Genomic DNA, 21,291 nt, shown 5'->3' on the forward strand with positions numbered 1-21,291 from the left:
GGGCTTAGCAGTTTATGGTCTTCATGAAGGGAAGGTGCTTGCTAGCATCCAGCCTGTTTTTTTAATACAGAGATTTTTTTGACAGTTTAGTATCTTGGCTTTTTGTCCTTATTAAAAAATAGACAGTTTATCATCTTCATGAAGGTAAGATGCAGGTACCTAGCCTGTTCATTTTTTGGGGTTTTTTTGCAACCTTTCCCCAATCCCATCACTTTTTGGTGGACTCATGATAGCTTTGTTCACTTCCAGAAAGTCAAATCAAACCTGTATTCAAACCTAAAAATTGGTTCAGAAAGCTTTTTCAGCGAATGGAACTGAACCCAAACCCAAAGTCTCTAGGCACCTTAAAAGAGAACCAACATTCTAAACATAAAACAGTTCAAAATAAGTGTTTTAATTTTTTTTAAATGTATAAGAACATAAGAACAGCCCTGCTGGATCAGGCCCAAGGTGGCCCACCAGATGCCTCTGGGGAGCCCACAGGCAAGAGGTGAGGGCATGCCCTCTCTCCTGCTGTTGCTTCCTTGCAACTGGTATTTGAGAGGCATTGTGCCTCTGAGGCTGGAGGTGGCCCACAGCTACAAGACTAGTAGCCATTGATAGACCTGTCCACCATGAATTTGTCTAAGTCCCTTTTAAAGCTATCCCAGCTGGTGGCCATTACCAAATCCCATGGCAAAGAATTCCAAATATTGACTATGTGCTGTATGAAAACGTGCATCGTCCACTCAGGCGTAAATTTCCCAACCTTCAGTTTCATGGGATGGCCTTTGATTCTAATGATGTGAGAGAGGGAGAAAAAATTTTCTCTTTGCACTCCATGCATAATTTTATACACCTTGTTCATGTCTCCCCTTAGTCGCTGCTTTTCCAAAGTAAAGAGCCCCAAATGCTGTAGCCTTTCCTCATAAGGAAGGTGCTCCAGGCCCCTGATAATCTTGGTTGCCCTCTTCTGCACCTTTTCCAGTTCTACAATATCCTTCTTAAGATATGGTGACTAAAAGTGTGCACAGTACTCCAGATGTGGCCGCACCATAGATTTGTATAAGCATTTATAACATTAGAATTTTTATTTTCAATCTCCTGCCTAATGGAAGGAGCATGGAATTGGCCTTTTTCACAGCTACCACGCACTGAGTGGACACTTCCAATGAGCTGTCCACCACAATTCTAAGATCTCCCTCCTGGTTAGTCACCAAAAGCAAAAGCTCAGATTCCATCAGTATATTTGTGAAGTTGGGGGGCTTTGCCCCAATATGCATCACTTTATACTTGTTTACTTTGAGCTGCATTTGCCATTTTGTTGCCCAGTGCCCCAATTTGGAGAGATCTTTTTGGAGCTCCTCACAATCTCTTGTGGATTTCACTACCCTAAATAGTTTAGTGTCATCTACAAATTTGGCCACTTACCCCAAGTTCTAGATCATTTATGAACAAGTTAAAGAGCACTGGTCCCAGTACCAATCCATGGGGGACCCTACTTCCTACTTCCCTCCATTGTGAAAACTGTCAATTTATTCCTACCCTCTGTTTCCTGTCCTTCAACCAGTTACCAATCTACACATGAACCTGTCCCCTTATTCCATGACTACTAAGCTTACACAAGAGCCTTTGGTGGGGAACTCTGTCAAATGCTTTTTGGAAGTGCAAGTATACTCTGGATCACCTTTATTCACATGCCTGTTGACACTCTCAGATAACTCCAAAAGGTTAGTGAGCCAATACTTGCCCTTGCCTTGGGTTATGAAAGTGCCAGAGTCAAAATAAAGGAAAGAGTTTATTATATGGAGCTGCCAATTGATCAGGGCTCCATCCCAGCAGGTGTCTTTTTGGCAATCAAACTCTGAGCTTTACCCCTGCCAATTATTTAAACCAGATAACAGTTTCAAAGTGCTGCAGGGCTCTGACAATAGTCCGATGCAATGCCTTGTGCACAGATGTGTGGTGAGCCAGCGTGGTGTAGTGGTTAGAGTGCTGGACTAGGACCGGGGAGACCCGAGTTCAGATCCCCATTCAGCCATGAAACTAGCTGGGTGACTCTGGGCCAGTCACTTCTCTCTCTCAGCCCAACCTACTTCACAGGGTTGTTGTGAAAGAGAAACTCAAGTATGTAGTACACCGCTCTGGGCTCCTTGGAGGAAAAGCAGGATATAAATGTAATAATAATAATAATAATAATAATAATAATAATAATAATAAAGATGTGATGGAAGTAAGATACCAAATTCCATATGGAGAGCGTATCTGCCCCTGTGGCTCTGGTGAGATTGAAATGACAGCTCATGTACTTTTCTATTGTCAACTAGTATTTTTCAGCCCGTTATAATAACGGGCGCTAGTGGCTCTGGGTGGGGGGTATCTTTAAGAGCGGCGGGAGGGTTTACTTACCCCTCCCGCCGGTCTCTCACTTGCCGCCACCAGTCGCCCCCGCCACCCCCCCATCTGATTAAGGACTAAATCGGCCCAAACAATTGCTGCCGCGGCTGCCGCCCGCCCTCCCAGCTGCCCGAGTCCTCCTCATCTGCCCCCCCACATGATTAAGGGCCAAATCGGCCCAAACAATTGCCGCCGCCGCCCGCCCGCCCGCCCTCCCAGCTGCCCGAGTCCTCTTCTTCCACCCCCCCCACATGATTAAGGGCCAAATCGGCCCAAACAATTGCTGCCGCGGCCACGGCCACCGCCCGCCCGCCCTCCCAGCTGCCCGAGTCCTACTTTTCCTCCCCCCCACATGATTAAGGGCCAAATCGGCCCAAAAATTGCTGCCGTGGCCGCCGCCCACCCACCCGCCCTCCCGCCCTCCCAGCTGCCTGAGTCCTCCTCACCCAGTTAGGCCCGCGTCAGTTGGGCGATGAAGGACCATATTCTGAGAAGGAGAGAGGAGCTCGCAAACAGAGCTCCTCTCTGTGCAAAGCCTCTGCCTGAACTGCCGCTATGGACGCAAAGGACGCAACTTTGCCTTTGCACCCAAAGCGCCGGTTCGGGCAGAGGCTTTGCAGAGAGAGGAGCTCTGTTTGTGAGCTCCTCTCTCCTTCTCAGAATATGGTCTTAGATCGCCCAACTGACACGGGCCGGGGTTGAGGAGGACTTGGGCAGCTGGGAGGGCGGGTGGGCGGGTGGGCGGTCGGTGGCGGCCGTGGCGGCAATTGTTTGGAACGATTTGGCCAACATGGCCTCCCGTGTCTGGGCGGCTGTATCTTTCTCGGCGGTTCTGGGCATGCGCTCTGCACATGCCCAGAACTGCCGAGAAAGACACGGGCAGCACGGGATCACACTTAAGGGTTTTATTATAGAGGATACTACTGTGACTTTCGGCATAAACGTATCTCCCCAAATATTAGCTCATATCCAGGCTATTCTGGGTTAAAAAAAACACCAAAAACACCTTCTTTTGACAGATCAGAATGATTTTAGATCCTATAAGCTGGCCAAGTTTTGCTTAATAGCTAGCAAAATTCATTTAGAGTTTAATAAGAAATAAACATTTTAATGCCTGTATGTATGTATGTATGTATGTATGTTGTGTCCACTGGTTGGATATGATTTTGTCATACATAGTATAGAATACAAAATGGTATGAGATCTAACATTGTTCTGTATCAGACACATAATTTTGATATCTTGCCACCTTTATACTCAGTATCATTCTGACCCTAGTGTTGATTAATATTATATAGTTTCTGTTCATAGTTTTAACTTCTAGCTTGCTCTACTCACTGTATTATATTTTAGGTGTTTTAGGTAATTTTATAGAGATCCCCTATTACCTTGTAGGAGTTGATTGTCTTAATTGTTTCTTGTTTATTTTGCTGTTATGCTGGTCATAGACCGAAATAAAGACTTGACTTGCCCTAGCAGAAGCCATGCTGATTCTCCTTCAGCAAGGCCTGTTCTTCTATACATTGAACAATTTTGTCCTTAATTGCTTTCCATCAATTTACCTGGCACAGAAGTTAAGCTAACCGAACAGTAATTTCCCGGATCCCCTGGATCCCTTTTTGACAATTGGAGTCACATTGGCTACTTTCCAGCCCTCTGGTACAGAGCCTGATTGTAAGAGCAAGTTACATCTTTTTCTAGGAGATCAGCAATTTCACATTTGAGTTCCTTCAGAACTCTTGAGTTGATGCCCTCTGGCCCTGATGATCTGTTAATTTTTAGTTTTTTCAAGACAGTTTAGAACACCTTCCCTTGTCACTCCAAATTGGTACAGTTCTTCAGCCTCTAAACCTGAGAAGCTCAATTCTGAAGAGGGTATAGGTTCAGTATCCTCCACTGTGAAGATATATATATAGCTAGACCTTTTTGGCCAGCTTCATGTGTTTCCTTCTGCTCAACTCCTGGCTCTAATCTTCTAATCTGTCCCCTTCTGGTTTATCCAAAATGTGTGTACCCTCACACCTTAGGGGATTTTGCTTGCTGAACCAGATACTACCCAGTTCCTGTCAGCAGTTCCCCAGGCATCATTTTAAGAGCTGTTCTGCAACCTTCTTGATTTTAAGTGCCAGCAATCTGGTTCCATCTTGGTTCAAGTGGAGCCTTTCCCTTTTGTACAGGCTTTGCTTTCCCCAAAATGTATCCCAGTGCCTAACAAATCTAAACCTGTCTTCCTTGCACCACCATCTCATCCACAAATTGAAACCCTTGAGTTCCACCTGTCTTGCTGGCTTTGCATGTGGAACAGGTAGCACTTCAGCAATGCTACTCTGGGTGTCCTGGACTTCAGGATGCTACCTAGAAGCCTAAATTTGGCTTCAAGGTCGTCCCGACTGTATTTCCCAACATAGTTGGTGCTGATGTGCACCATGACAGCTGACTCGTCCCCAGCACTGCCTAACAGGCTACCTAGACGCAGTGTGACATCTGCAACCTACACACCAGGCAGGCAAGTCACTAGTCTACACGTGGGTCACACAACCATCTCTCTATGCCCCTAATGATAGAATCACCCACTACTAGGAGGACCCCACCCCCTGAAGGAATATCCTCTGAGGATATGGGTGTATCACCCAAGGAAAGGGTCCCTGCTAAGGGAGTATTTCCCTCTTTCTCAGACCAATGTCCTGCTTCACTGATACCTTCATTCTCCATGAGAACAGAGGAGCTGTAAACCTGGGGATGGGATACCTCTATCACATCCTTGAGGGTCTCATCCACACTGGGAAGCACCCCCTCCCCTGCTATCAATCTACCTTCATAACTGGTTTGATTGGCTATTTAGAATATATAGGGCTTGTTCACTTGAAGCTACGTATTGGATGCCTTTACCAGCTAATTAAAGGTTTAAATTACAAGAGTAGGGTAAAGTAAAGTTGTGCTGTTGAGTCGGTGTCGACTCTTGGCAACCACAGAGCCATGTGTTTTTCTTTGATAGAATACAGGCGGGGTTTACCATTGCCATCTCCCATGCAGTGTGAGATTATGCCTCTCAGCATCTTCCTATATTGCTGCTGCCTGACATAGGTGTTTCCCAAAGTCTGCAGGACATACCAGCAGAGATTTGAACCAGCAACCTCTTGCTCCCTAGGCAAGTTACTTCCCCATACTTACCTTATCCTCATGCTGCATATTTCCTCTGTGTGAAGGGGGGCCACTTGTGTGCCTTCCCACTGGGTTCCATGCCAAACCGCCACTGTACTACTGCAAAACTCTTTTGATATCTGTTTGCAAGCTCCTCTTAGCAAAGCTACTGGGAGCAAAGCTCCTCTGGTCGGAGCCTTGTCTTCAAGATCTGCTGGCAATCTGACTCTATTCAGGAATGTGACACCTCCCACAAGCTGAGTCACTTGCCTGGAACTAATCCCCCACTCAGGCTAACTGATCTGCTCTGTCAAACACACACACACTTCCAGCCAGCCAGAAATCAAATCCTAGAAAATTACTAGCCCTAACAAACTTAGCTTGTCCTTTCTTCTTTGTTTTCTTGTTGTGATATGTATTTATTTCCTTGCTGTATTTCCTTGCTTGATATCTTCTTTAAGAGAGAAATACAAAGCTTGTATATGTTTTATTTGTAAAAACCTTTTAAAACTACAAAAATAAACCATTTTTAAAAATCTATATAATTAATTCTCGTAGATGGGATGCATGGGAATGTGGCAGAAAGGAGGCGATTGGCTGACAGAGGGGGGAGACATGCGCAAGAGTTCCAGCCACGTTTCCTAAGAGCACCGGCAACCACCACCGCCCAGAGAAGGAGGATGGGTGGCAGGCAAAGCCCCACCACCCTGAGGAGGAGAACGGGGAGCGGGAGGAGGACAGGTGGCAGGCAAAGCTCCGTTGGCCTGAGGAGGAGGATGGGCGGCAGAAGGAGGACAGCCGGTGGGTGAAGCCCCACCACCCTGAGATGGAGGACGGGCGGGGGGGGGCGAAGCCCTGCCGGCCTGAAGAGGAGGGCGGGTGGAAGGAGGAGGACAGCTGGTGGGTGAAGCAGCAACGGTGGGTCAGCCTGGCCCTGGCCCACCTGTTGGGGTGAGGCGGTGGCAGCGGGCCCTGGCCCACCGGCACGGAGGAAGCGTTGGCGGCGGGTCAGCTTAGCCTGGCCGCTGTGAGGAGGAGGCAGTAGGTGGTGGTGGGACAGCCTGGCCCAGGGGGACGGTGGCAGGGGGGAGCGGCTGGTCATCTGGCCTGGCAGCCAGAAAGCCGGACATGCTGGCAGGCAGTGGGGGGAGGGGGCGGCTGGGCCCAACTAGAGGCGCAGATGCTCTGTGCCCAGGCCCACTAGTAATACATATTTTCCCTCAAAGTTGTCACTGTGTTCATATTATTAAGCTGCACTGTAAGCAAAAGTGTGTGATATTATTCTGCATGAAGCATATCGAAACCATTTCAATGTGTCTGAATTCAGAGGCACTTTGACCCGTGGTCTTCCGGGCAGATGTCCAGGGCCTCTACATCCCCTGGGGCCCCCAAATCTTTTTAAACCTGTCCTGGGTACTGTGGTGGCCGTGCTGCCAGCCTGCACTGTGCCAGGCTGCCGGCTTGACTGTGGTGATGGGCAGGCCACCCAGTCTCCCTCCCACTGTGCGTGGCCAGGGTTGGCAGAATGCAAAACGTGGTATCTGCAGGTAAGTAGATTGAGCATATTCCATTCCTTGAGCATACTGGGGTGTGAAAATACTGCGTTTAAAATTGTGGTATATAAATTACTGCATGTGACGTGGTGTGTGCAGGGTTGCTCAACTTTGGCCCTCCTACAGATGTTGGCCTAGAACTCCCATAATCCCTGGCTACTGGCACTGTGGCTGGGAATTATTTTTATTTTTATTTTATTTTATTGTTAAATTTATACCCCGCCTTTCATTAAGAAAATCCCAAGGCGGCTCACAATCAAATTTAAAAACAAGATTATAAAAGAGACACATTAAAATATTGAGCTAAAAATATATATAAACAAATCTGATTTAAAAATAAATAAATAAAAACATAAGCATAAAAACAGTACAAAATACAAGAAGCAGCCAGGAAGCAGCAGGGAATTATGTGGAGTGTAGTCCAAAAACAGCTGGAGGGCAGGGGCGTACCTAGGGTGGGGCAGGCAGGGCATGTGCCCCGGGCGCCACTTGAAGGGGGCGCCATTTTGTAAAATTAGAATTTTTTTAAAAGGCTGCTGAAAACAAAATGGACACCGCACATGCTCAAATGGCCTCTGTGAGGCCCTAGTCCAGGGGTGGGGAACCTTGGCACTCCAGCTGTTGTTGAACTACAACAGCTGGAGTGCCAAGGTTCCCCACCCCTGCCCTAGGCCATGCCAGGCCTTGCAGAGGCCATTTGAGCATGCATGGTGGCCATTTTGTTTTCAGCTGCCATTTTTAAAAAAAAGATTATTTTTTAAAATGGCCACCGCACATGCTCAAATGGTCCCTGTGAGGCCCTAGAGGCCAGCGGGGGGAGGGGGAACCTTTGCAGACACCCTCCATAGCATTTAGGAAGCCCCCTGAAGGGGCTACAGGTAAAAAATAAATTAAAAAAAGTTAATATAATATAAGACACTGTACACATATTCAGATTGGCACTATGTACAGAGAATCAGGGCTTGTGAATACTGAGCTGAAGTTTATGAGCTAGGATTGTATTCGTTTGCTCTTACTTTGCTTCTTGTGATAAGTGAGTTAAATGTGATGTCTTAATAATATGGCTATTAATGGTGAGTTTGTCTTTGAATCCGTGTGAAATCCTTAGTATTAAGGCCCACTGGGAGTTTCTTGCTCTCTTTCTCTCATTTTAACTGTCTTTCTGAAAGACTAGAATATATTCCAAGCAGTAACACAGTTTACTCTGCATATCCTTTAATGATTTTCAGAGTATCTGGGAAAAGTCAAATTCTCCATTGATTTTTAAAACTCAACATGTAATGTATCATCCATTGATTTTTAAAAATCAACATGTAATGTTGATGCTACAATGCATAGTAGAGAATTAGACAGGCACTTCTGTTTAGTTTTCCAAGTACATCTCCACATAGTATTTGGGTATTTCATGAGCCACAGCATACTGAAATTTGTAGTTTTCCAGCATTTTTTGGTCTGGTTACGTCCACTGCTAAATAGTTTTTGAAATATTAAAATATTAATGAGCTTGACTTGTATTTTTCATCTGATACTATGGTAAAGTTATCTGAAAGATGGGTGTCGGATGTTTGGACATGGGGTGCAATTTCAGTGTTTGCCCTAGACACTATTTTCCCTAGATACGCCTCTGCTTCACAGACTGGCAGCGGCTCCTCCAAGGTTACAGGGAGGAATCTCTCTCAGCCCTATCTTGGAGAAGCCAGGGAGGGAACTTGAAACCTTCTGCTCTTTCCAGAGCAGCCCCATTCCGAAAGGGAAATATCTTACAGTGCTCACACATCAAACATCCCATTCATATGCAACCAGGGCAGACCCTACTTAGCTAAGGGGACAAGTCATGCTTGCTACCACAAGACAGAAGGACATTCATGTGCACTAATTTCTACCTTGATTTTGCTGTCATTTCTTTCTGCCAGCCCAGGAAGTGTGTTCCTTGCATTGATTTTTCCATATGTTGCTTTCAATAACATGAAATGTGTCTTCCACATATGGTTATACATGCAATCAGCAGCAATTAGTTTATCATGTGCAATATGGGTGTTACTACATTGGTGGTATTACTTTTCCAGTCAGTACTCCAGCCCCAACTTCCAGCTCTGCACCTTTTCCCTACAAACAGCTTGACATGGCAACAGACTTTCAAACCTTTTGGACCTGATCCTGCCCAAACTCCCCTACAGTCAGAGTGTGTCCAATCAAAGTAGCTCATGTTTTGGCTTTTAATGTAATTAGAACTTCTACCTAAGGCTGTAGTCCTAAATGTTTTTTGCCAATAGTTCTGTGGTTTCTTCAGTACCACTCTATAGGAATGGCTTGATATTTATTTTATTTATTAAGAGATTTAATATACAGTGGTCCCTCGACTTACGAAGTACTCGACATCCGAAGATGTCGACTTACGAACGACAAAAAATACCGGAAGTCGTTGCCAGTTTAGATGCGGCTTCTTCGACCTACGAATTTTTAGATGCGGTTTCCTCGACTTACGAATGTTTCCAGACCTCCGTGGATGCGCTTTTCGACTTACGAAAATTTTGACCTACGAACGTGCGTTCAGAACGGATTATCTTCGTAAGTCGAGGGACCACTGTACCGCCCAATCCACAGACTCAAGGCGGTGTACAAACAAGAACAGCATCTGAGATTTAAGGGTTGTGAATTCCAAAGTGAAGGGGCAGCAACAGAAAAAGCCCTTCCACAGGCCCTAGTACTATGAACCTCTCTGAGACCAGGGACTGAAAGAAGGGCAACCTGAGAAGATCTCACAGGATGGGACAGGACTGGCCAGGAGAGGCGGTCCTGCAGGTAAGTAGGTGCTAAGCCCTGAAGGGTTTTAAAGGTGAGAACTAGCACTTTGAATTGGACCTGGAAGCAAATAGGTAACCAGTGCAGTGACCGCAAGAGAGGTGTGACACTATCATATCTCCTAGCACCCATAAGCAGGTGGGCTGTCACATTCCAGACCAACTGAAGCTTCTTCATCTCCAAAGGCAACCCCAGGTAGAGCGCATTACAGTAATCCAGATGAGAGATGACAAGGGCATGAGTTACCGCTGCCAGGGCCTGCCGATCAAGATAGGGCTGCAACTGGTGGACCAGCTGAAGCTGGGCTCTGTCCACGGCCTCCACCTGCTACTCAAGCAGGAGCCACAAGTCCAAGAGGACCCCCAAGTTGCGGACCACCTCCTTCAGGGGCAGCGCAACCCCGTCCAGGGAGTTACGTTTGTTTGATATCTTTGTTTGTTTGTTTATTACATTTCTATACTGCCCTTTCCAAAGGCTCTGGGTAAGTGGATAACAACAACAAAACACACAACAAACAACCATTTAAAACAGCTTAAAACAATATAATTTTTTTAAATTAAAAAAACACTGTTTAAAAGCATTTAAAACCAGTTAAAAACATTTAAGAACAATTTGGAAACCTTGGAAGGCCAGACCAAACAAGATTTTAGGACTCACTTGAAGGCAAACAATGAGACCAAACTACGAATTTCCACTGGGAATGTATTCCACAGCCCAAGAGTAGCTATAGAGAAGGTCCAGTTCCGAGTTGCTACCAGATGTACAGATGGTAACCAGAGACAAATCTCTCCAGATGCGGCAGGGATCATGCAGAAGAAGGCACTCTCTAAGGTAACCTGAACCTAAGTTGTTCAGGGCTTTAAAAGTAATGTTCAGCACTTTTTATTTTGCCCGGAAACGTATTGGCAGCCAGTGCAACCTTTTAAGGACATTTCTCATTTTTCAAAGAAACTCATGTAGGGACATGGAAAATTGACAAAGTATAAAATATGATGTGTGCATACATAGACTGGGGAAGATAAAACATATAGCTATACAGAAAGTGAAATGTACTCCACATACAAAATAAGAATCCACATTATCTTTTTATATTTAAGCATATATTTAAATTATGTTAATGCCACCTAAGGACAGAATGAGGCCTGTAAAATAATGATCTGCAATATGATACTGGAAAAGTAAATCATGGAAAATGGAAACTTCAGAATTATTTTGAAGAAGGATTTAAAATGTAAAAAGAGAACCTAAAAACCCTGATATTTTTCTTTGATTTTATTAGAATATTATTATACTATACATATTTGAATTTTAAAACTGCCTTGCTTGATTGTCAAGTTAATGTCACAGTGCCATCTGATGGATGCTGAAAAAACAACTTTTACAATAAGCATTTTATGGATGTTTATCCTCAGCTAAACCTACAGCTGTAGCTCAATCACAGTAGAATGTTCTGTCAGCCTTGTCTGTAGCTGTAGACAAGGCTGATGATCAATATCCATCACATTACTACACACCATATTATTGCAAAGAACAACCTGCAGGTCTTTCAGAGAAAGTTCAGAAAGACATCCTGAGCAAAGAATAAATGAGGTATCTAAAATCAAGAGGTTTAATCTAGCCAAAATTAAGCACATCTACATCCATTTAATTTCAGTGGAAGAGCTAAGCATTTACATTTATTTATTTATCATATTTCTATACCACCTGATATACACATCTCTAGGTGATGTAAAGGTAAAGTGTGCTGTCAAGTCGATTTCAACTCCTGGCTTTGGTAGACTACAGGAGGGGTTTACCATTGCCTCCTCCCGCGCAGTATGAGATGATGCCTTTCAGTATCTTCCTGTATCGCTGCTGCCCGATATAGTACCAGCGGGGATTCAAACCGGCAACCTCTGCTTGTTAGTCAAGCATTTCCCCGCTGCGCCACTTAAGGCAATGGTAAACCCCTCCTATATTCTACCAAAAGAAAACCACAGGGCTCTGTGGGTGCCAGGAGTTGAAATCAACTTGACGGCACACTTTACCTAGGCGATGTACAAAGTTAAAAACAGAGCAAAAGTAAAACCATACAAAAACAATCAAAATCCACAAAACAAGTAAAAACAATATCAGAAGATAAAAACATATTAAATAATTTAAAATTTCAGTTAAAAGCCTGGGAAAACAGGTACCTTTTGAGGGTCTTCTTAAAAACAAACAGAGAAAGAGAGGCTCTTTCAATAGGGAGTGTATTCCAGAGTCCCTGGGCAGCCACAGAGAAGGTCTGGTCCTGGGTCACCACCAAACGAGCTGGCGGCAACAGTAACCGGACCTCTCCAGATGATCTTAAAAGGCCACAGGGTTCATGATAAAGAAAGTGCTCTCTTAAGTACCCTGGACCTTTAAGTAAGCTGGACCCATCATGGGCTTTATAGGTAATAACCAGCACTTTGTATTTTGTTTGGAAACATATTGGCAGTCAGTGCAATTCTTTCAAAATTGGTGTTATATGGTCCCTTTTGGTTAACCCAGAAACCAATCTGGCTACCACATTCTGTACCAGTTGTAGTTTCTGGACTACATACAAAGGCAGCCCCACATAGAGAGCATCACAGTAATCAAGCCTAGAGGTTACCAGCATACGCACCACTGTTTTAAGGTCATTTACCTCCAGAAATGGACATAGCTGGTGTATCAGCCAAAGCTGATAAAAAGCACTCCTGGCCACTGCCTCAGCCTGAGAAACGAGAAAGAGTTTGGGATCTAGGAGCATTTCCAGATTACATATCTGATCTTTCAGGGGGAGCGTAACCCCATCTAGAGCAGGCAGATCTAAACCATCTCTCGGGTCCCGACCTCCTATAGTCAGTACCTCTGTCTTATTTGAATTCAACTTCAGTTTGTTATCTTATCCAGCCCATTATCGCCTCCAGGCAGGCATTTAGGGAAGTTATGCCATTTCCTGATGAAGCTGGTATGGAAAAATAGAACTGGGTGTCACCAGCATATTGACAACACTGTGCACCAAACCTCCTGATGATCTCTCCCAGCGGTTTCATGTAAACGTTAAAAAGCATTGGAGACAGTATGGAGCCTTATGGAATTCCACACTTTAGCTCTCGCTTTGCAGAGGAACAGTCTCCAAGTGATACCATCTGTTATCTGACAGAGAGGTAGGAATGGAACCACCGTAAAACAGTGCCACCCAATTCCACCTCCTTCAAGCAACCCAGGATACCATGGTCAATGGTACTGAAAGCTGCCGAAAGATCCAAAAGGATCAGCAGAGTCACACCTGCTCTGTTGATAGTTGGAGATCATTAGCAGTTTCCTGTGGAAAATCAATTAGGTGGTTAACTCTGGTGATTAACTTTGGCTGGATCATGCTGCAAGTCTATTTGTTTAAAACATAATTGATACAAAGGAGGTAAAATACATGGTAGGAAGTAATAATTTATTAACTTCCCTTTTCTTTTTATGAGCTGAGACTAGGCAGAGAAAACTTTTAGTTTCACAGAGATCGGAGTCCTACAGGAAACCCCAAACCACCCCAGTGTCTTATCAGGAAATGATTATTTATTTTACCACAAGCAAATGCAACAGAAATGATATTCTAGACTTGGAAACCAAATGATTATTCTAGACTTAAATACCAAGAGATTTATTGGAGTGAACTATTTTATTTACATTGGGTAGCATCCAGACCAGTTGGTCATGATGAAGCACTACTGAAATCAAGGAGACAAGTTAGTCATGACTAACATTGTCTGGATGCTGCCAATTATGTTTTTCAAGTCAGATTTTCATATGAGGTTAAATTTTACTCTCTTCCAAAGACTTTTAACCAAACAAAGAATACCTTAAAGTTTGCCACATTTGTGACCCAGAAAGGCTGTTCTCATGAGCAGCTTAACCTAGGCTAGGGATGCCCAGCCCAGGTTAGGCTGTGCATGAGAACCACTGGGATTGGGATAGGGCCTGATCTTGGCAGGCCAGCACTGCCTAGCCCAGCATTTAAGCCTGGCTGTTAGCTGAGGTTAGGGAGTGAGTGTTCCCTTACCCCCGGCTACCTGCTCTTGTGTGGCACCTTCTAGCCAGCCACCTTCAGAGACAGGTTCCTAGAACACTTGTCTCTTGGGAGAATCCCCCAATGCAGTATGCATGTTGCACGCTGCATTGTGGGCTTCACAGAGGCCAGGACGAGTCCCACACGCAGCTCAGTCCACCCTGCTCCTGAAAAACAATGCCAACCTGAAAAATCAGCAACTTTCTTACACCGGATATACGATGTCATAGCACTATTTGAGGAAACAAGCACTGATATTTCCTTGTTCTGTCTCCAGCATAGAGCAACAAGCACATTGAACAGGCCAGTTGTCTTGCCAAAAAGGCAACTTTGTTGTCATGCCCTAGCTTACACAAGGTACATGTTGCTCTGAAAGCTGGAGCCAGAGCAAGGATATATACATTATTGTCAATTGTATCACACATTAAATGTGGACACTTCTAGATGAGCTCCTTGTAGCCCTGCTGGTAACTGCTTTTCCACCAGCCTGGCCCAAATTCCCCTGGCACCTGCGCAGACCATGTGCAAAAATTTCTCCTCACTCTCACCTCTCCTCACCCCACTATCTTCTCACCTATGGTGCACAGGGCACACTATGTGCCCATCTCTTTTCACCCCAACCTCCTCCTCATCTCCCTCCTCATATCCTAATTTTTTCACCTGCAGTGTGCGGAGTGTGCTGAGCACCAATATGCTGCCTACCCCAATATCTTCATCTGCAATGTGCAGACCATGCTGCATATCAGTCTCTTCTCCATCCTCTTTTTCCTGGTGGTAGTCACCACCAATCATTCTCCCCCTCTCGCCCTCCCACTTCTTGCTTTTTGAAAAGGTATTCTGCTACACTGAAACAATTTGGGAAGGCTGAACTCATTGTAGCATCATTAATACTGCCATCTTTTTAAAACAAGTGTTTTAGCAAAAAAAATGTTTAGCAAAAATGTCTTGGAAAGTGGCAGAAACCATTTTTGTAAGGTTGACATATGCATTATTTTTACAAAGCTAAGGAAATGCTAACAGATATTACAAATAAGTACAACCCATAATTTAAAAATCACATAAGATTTGAAATATATGTTATATTGGTGAGGAAGATACAGAGTAGGGCATTGATGGGCAGCAAGAAGATGAAATGTGTGGTTGGGAAGGTCTTGTCAGAACAGTTTTCTTTTTTTGGGTATAGTATGTGTTGTTGCTTTTACATTTTTCTTCTAGTTTGTTTCAGGTTTTAGAGTGTCCTTTTTGTGTGTGTTTGGCATCTTCTCTCCTCCCCCACTTTCTTCTTCTTACAGTATAAGGAAAACCAACTGTCAATGGTTTTCCTTGCTTACTCCCTCACCCTTTTCTCCCAGTTATCTTTCTCCTTCTCTTTCCTGTTTAAACCCTTCAATATTATTGGCTGTACCCTGTTTATTGACAGGAGGAGAACCTTCTTTCAGAATTCCATTATAGCATTTTGCAGCTGCAAAGCATATATGCCTCTTTTAAGCTGGCTTTTGGGTCTGAGGTGGAGGTCCAGATTCACCCTCAAATAACATTTTTGAACATGCTTTTTGGTTCCTCCGAACACCTTCACACACACTAGGGATGTGCTCGGAACTGCGGCGGGGCAGTTTGAAGGCGGTGGGGGTGCCTCTTTAAGAGTGGGGGAGGGTGCACTTACCCCTCCTGCCACTTTCCCCCCGCCAGCGTCCTTTGTTAAGAAAGCTGATTGGGACAGCAGCATACCTCCTGGCCACCCCGTTGCCCCCGTTGACCGAATATGGCTGGAAGTCCCGGCCATATGGGACTCTGCAGGCGCATCAGAGACTTCCGGCCTTATCCGGCCAACGGGGGCAACGGGGTGGCCAGGAGGTATGCTGCTGCCCCAATCAGCTTTCTTAACAAAGGACGCCGGTGGGGGGAAAGTGGCGGGAGGGGTAAGTGTCCCCTCCCCTGCTCTTAAAGTGGCACCCCTGCCACCTTCGAACTGGCGGAACTGCTGGTACTTTGAACCAGTCTGGAGGCCCATAAAGGTCCTCCGAACCGGTTCTGTGCACATCCCTAACACACACATCTCACCCAGGAGCTTGCAGAGGCTCTGTGCCTATCCACACACTCTGTTAGCAGCCAGTAATATATTAACAGATGGGACAACCATTTAGACATCACTGTGATTTTTGTCACTATTGGTTGGAGAATGAATAATGTTGGGGACTCCCCCCCGTACCCCAACATTAAACCCAGAGGTACCAACCCAGAAGTATATGGAATTCAGGCCTGTGTCTGATTCCATTTTATTAAGGAATCAATTAATGCCTGAATTCAGATGACCTAACCAGTACATGACACCCAGATCTCAAGGAAGTCACTCTCTGCCTCGCTCTGAGCAAACTGCCTGCTTGACCAGCCTGCTTGACCACCCAGAAGCTTGACCATCACTCTCAAGCTCCTGTCTCCAGCTACAGCCTCTCTCCTTCAGCTGAAAGCCCCACCGCTCTCAAGCCTCTGACCCTGGTAATATGCTGCTCCACAAGCCTTGGATCCCTCTTCCCTCCTCCCTACTATTTACTGCCACCCCTTCCTAAGCCTTCCCTTCCTTCTTCCTTCTTCCTCTGCTTCTCTCGAAATGTTTTATTAGTATTTGTTAGATTGTTAGATAGCTGTAATTACTGATTGCACACACATATGTTAGTTAGGCACATTACACTACACTTGAATCAGAAACATGTTTTTATTTTATCCTGATGAGCAACTTTTTATAATAAAGCCCATTGAACTTTCTGAGTGTGTCTCTCTCTATCTCTGTTTGCGCGCCCAGATCCTACATGGTCACCATCTCCAAGAACCAATTCAGTTTGTGTATGATGTGATTTTGCCTCTTTCCGTCTGAGCATGTACAGAATGTGAAACCAGGTGTAGTTCACAACAACAGCTGAATCATAACACTATGCACGTTTCATTGCCACTAGGTATAATTAAACTTCTTGACAAGGTACTCCATAGTGTTATTATGGAACAAAGCCATTGTATATTTTCAGTCATGGATGGAAAGATTTGCTCTCTCAAGTTAATATTACCCATGAGTGGCCAGGCTTAGGATGTGGAGTATTTAAATAATAAAGCAATTATACAGATGTTGGAAAGTATAAGAAGCCTTCACTAAACACTCACACCTTGCCAGCTGGAGAAGCAAAGAGCCCTACAATGACTAGTTCCCATGCTCAGAATCATGAATCATTCCTTCAAGATCATTTTTAGGTTGTGTTTATTGAAATGTCATTGTTTTTATTGAAATGTTATGATTGTTTTTATCTTGTTAACTGCCCTGGGGTCTCAAGATAAAGGATGGTATAAAATAAATAAATAAATCTGACAATTTGTTTCAAAGAATCTGTTTCTTTTGTTTGCTTCTGAGTCTTTGTGATGGTGTATGTTCTCAATGATGCCTGTGATGAGGGACAGGGAAAACAACTTTTTAAAAAAGCAGCAGAGTGTTCCAATTTGCCAGAATAATCCTTTTGGCTACAGAGAAGTTTTCCTGGAGCCTATGCATCCCTAAATTATTACTTCCTAATTAAACCACCAAGTTCAAACATGGTCAAATAGGTCAAATATAAAGGCATAAAATCCATTGGAAATCTTAATCACACATTACCAGAGTTACCAGAAAGGTAACTTTTCAGATACTAATACTGTTAATTAATAAAACGGACTACTATTGACAGGTAGGTGCACTTTGTGACTCACCATGTAGAACACAGCCAACCTGCTGCCATTTATGGTGCTTTGCCTGTTTTTGCTGTCTGCCTGGGACAGCAAAAATGGTGTGTGTGTTTTCTGTGTAGTATCTGGCCTATATGCCAGGTGCATTCCAGCATCTGGAAGCCCCTTGCTAGTGGCAGGGGTTGGCATAGTTGGGCAATTGCCAAAGGTCCAGGGCTGTTAGATGGGCCTACTGCCAGTCCTCAAGCCCACCTCTGCCCACAGCTTTTGTGCAGTGATAATGGAAGGACGCTCTTGGCCAAGAGAGTTGCTTTGTTGCTTCCTTCTCTCTCTCCCATCCTGTCAGGCTGACACCTACCTGTAGGTGGCACAGGAGACAAAGCCAGGGAGAAAGAATCAGCAAACCAGTAGTCAGGAACAACCCAAGGGTTAAGCCAAGCAAACTAGGAGCCAAGGATCAGGAAGCAAGCTGGAGGTCAGGAACAAGCCAAGCAGTAAAGCTGAGAGAAGCAAATACACCATACCATGATAAAGAACGCCTCAAAACTGAGACAAAGCCTGCCTTAGATAGGAAGTTTATTATACTCTTCCTTTTGCAGAAAGAGAGGGAGAGGGAGAGAGAGAGAATGCAAGTGCCAATTAGTGCCCTCATAGGTGGGGCCTGTCCAAGGCAGGACCTACAGACCGAAAGGCTTACTGTAATGTAGCAAGCCACCACAAAAAGCAACAGTATCCAGAGTCTGTTGGAAGTGAAGTACTATGCGCTGTCTCTTGTCTCAATGACAGTGGAGGACAGACTAGTGAGTCAGAGGGCTAGAGGGTCAAGACATTGGTCATCCCTTCTCTACTGCTCTGACACTATCCCTTTGGAATGTAGATTGCTACTCTCAGGGACACTTCCTTCCTCTCTCCCCTTCTCTTCCTGTTCCTTCTACCTTGCAACAACATGCAAGCCCCTCTCCCTGTACCATGTGTGCAGAGAAGATGCAGAATCCATCTGCATCCAGCTAGCGAGATAGATTAGAGATCCTAACTCCTCACTTTCCTATCCAGAATGTTCTCTAATAAATGCCATATATATTGATTTGAAACTATGAACTGGGTCCAAGTTACTTTACTCCCAGCATACACGCATGCCTAACTAAATTCCGCTGTGTTGTGCCTCTGTGCACTCTGCTATAATGAAAAAGGGTTTTTCTTTCCCAACAGTCTCAGTCAAAGGTTAGGTAGATTCTGATGATACGTTCCTTTGACCAAGGTAAACCTCATCACAAATCTTACAGGGACACTGATAGAAGGGGGCTCAGAGAGAGCAGTTTGAGCAAGTGGTCTGTATTCAGCTTGGTAGATCACAAGTTGTGCTGGGTTGCCCATTGTGTTTCATTGGACTGCATGACTGAAAATCAACTCATTGCCTTTCAGGGTGCTCTGTTTACCTCATAGAAAATGTGGTCTGGATTTAATAGCAGAACAGCTTTTGGAATGTATCCCATCAGCTAACTTGTGTGACAAAATACCAGGGATTGTATTGTTTGTCACAGCAGTAGTTAGGTGCAGATTTGTTAAAACTAACTCTCTTGGTAGCTGAAATATGTGTTTGTATACTGATCAGGGTGTGTGTGTGTGTGTGTGTGTGTGTTAATCATTTTTCTGATTGTTACAGCCTTTGGCTAGACAACAACATTCTCCAATGACTGAAAAGGTAAATTAGCTCACTTAAACTGTCAGTGATAATCAGTGTTCTAATATGATTTCAGTAACATTGTGCTGTGATTATAATCACATATATTTTTACAGTTACATGTGCAGCTATATATAGATGATCAAAGCTGCTTTGAGATTTAATAAAAAAACAAAATGTTTCTCTGCCTTAGAAATGCAGATTCAGAAAAGGGCCTAACAAAAGCTTCCCAAAGGATGATGGTGTTATTTTACAGGCTATTAAAAATGGTTTTAGCTAATCCATCTTCAGATCTAATCTATGAAAAAGCAGCTATTATGGCTTAGGACAACAAATTAAAGAAGCATTGGAAACTATTGGATGCTACATAGCTAAGCTTTACAAAGAGGCTTAATTGCTGCCCCAAAATGGTTGCAGTAATGCCCAATATCCATCTGTTATTGTTCATAAACTGATATGCATTTGGGAGGGTGGGATAGAAAATGTCCTCTGTGTACAGAGAGCTTGCTTCACTTATTGCACTATCTTCCTAGCTGTTTACGGAGGTGATTTTGATGATGATGTTCAGGTGCTGGGTGAAAAAAAGGAACAGAGATTGCTCTGAACTATCTAGCATAGCACATTAGCATCAAGAAGAACACCTATTCATTGAACATCCATCATTAAAATAATCCCAGGTGGCATTAATATTTCATATTTCCAAAATATATCAGGATTTCAACAGTTCAGTGATCCATTTTAAGCACAGAATCAGGCGGAACAATTTCAACGTGGGCCACAACATTCTCTGTCTAGGGGGAGGGGAGATAGAAAGAAAGAAAGAAAGAAAGAAAGAAAGAAAGAAAGAAAGAAAATATAGTGTTGATGCCTTCGTTCTTGGAATGCCAAAAAAAATCACAGATGCTTCTGCATAGAATCTTTTGAACACTTATATGTAACATATTTGCAATGAAACAGTACCATGCTGACATTTTAGGATTATATTTCATTAATTTATTAAATACAAATATGTTTGCATATTATTAAAACCTCTGTGGGTGTCTTCTTGAAACCGTGAAAGATTACTTACACTTTCTTAAACAAAAGCTTCTAAACATTATTTGAAGAAAAAGCCATCTTTTATTTGATTATTATTAATTCACTAGAGCCAAATTAGCCTCTGAAAATAAACCCACCACTTACAACCTCATTGGTTAAAATTTGTTCTTGGCTGTTACATGTGGCACCCAGCTTGGGCCAGTTTCCAGTGAACTATCATGCTAGGTTTGGGAAACCAAGGGTGCTATGCAATTCAGTCTTACGCCTATTTATCTGGAATTCAGTCATACAGTTTTTGACAGGACTTATTTCCAGATAAAGCCTTCATTTCCCCCCTCAAACAGAGGCTCCCCGCATGGTGCACAGCAAGCTGCTTATAAAACGGAAGGGATTTGAAAAGCAGTTTAAAATTATAATATGGCATAGGAGCTGACTGGAGAAAAAAAGTTCTCTACTGGGCTAGAGAAAGCTCCTGGTGTAAGCCTAGTTATCTTCTTCAACCAGGCCTAAAGCTACCAATTAAAGCTTCTAGCCTTTCTTCTGCACCACAACAAACAGAAGGATATCTTGCAGTATTCAGCTGAACATATGCACAGAATCTGTGTAAAACTACTGGGAAAATCTAGTGAAACATAAAGAAACAGATCCCAGGCCAATTTGGCTCTCAGTTCTTTTCTCATTGACATATGATAGTTCTTTCCTTTCATGTGCATATGGAAGTTTCCATACAAAAGTGGTATATTAATAATAAAATGAAATAATAATAATAGTAGTAGTAATAGTAATAATAATAATAATAATAATATTAGGAACAGCTGATATTCTACGATAGCTATAATAACAACAACAACAATATTGATAATAAAATTCAGCCATCCCAGGTCCTTGGGAAGGACTCGATGTCTGGATAAAACAAAACAGTCAATAACACCTATCTGACAGTGTAA

The 21,291-nt window shown here is 43.8% G+C and overlaps 1 protein-coding gene across 1 annotated transcript in view; it reads right to left on the reverse strand.

The window, feature by feature from the left end:
- QPCT (glutaminyl-peptide cyclotransferase) overlaps nucleotides 1-21,291 on the reverse strand; it is a 65,084-nt gene that overhangs the window by 40,515 nt on the left and 3,278 nt on the right. The gene's annotated exons all lie outside the window — the stretch shown is intronic.

This window comes from Hemicordylus capensis, chromosome 1 (assembly GCF_027244095.1).
Source record: "Hemicordylus capensis ecotype Gifberg chromosome 1, rHemCap1.1.pri, whole genome shotgun sequence".
NCBI classification, from domain to species: Eukaryota; Metazoa; Chordata; class Lepidosauria; order Squamata; family Cordylidae; genus Hemicordylus; species Hemicordylus capensis.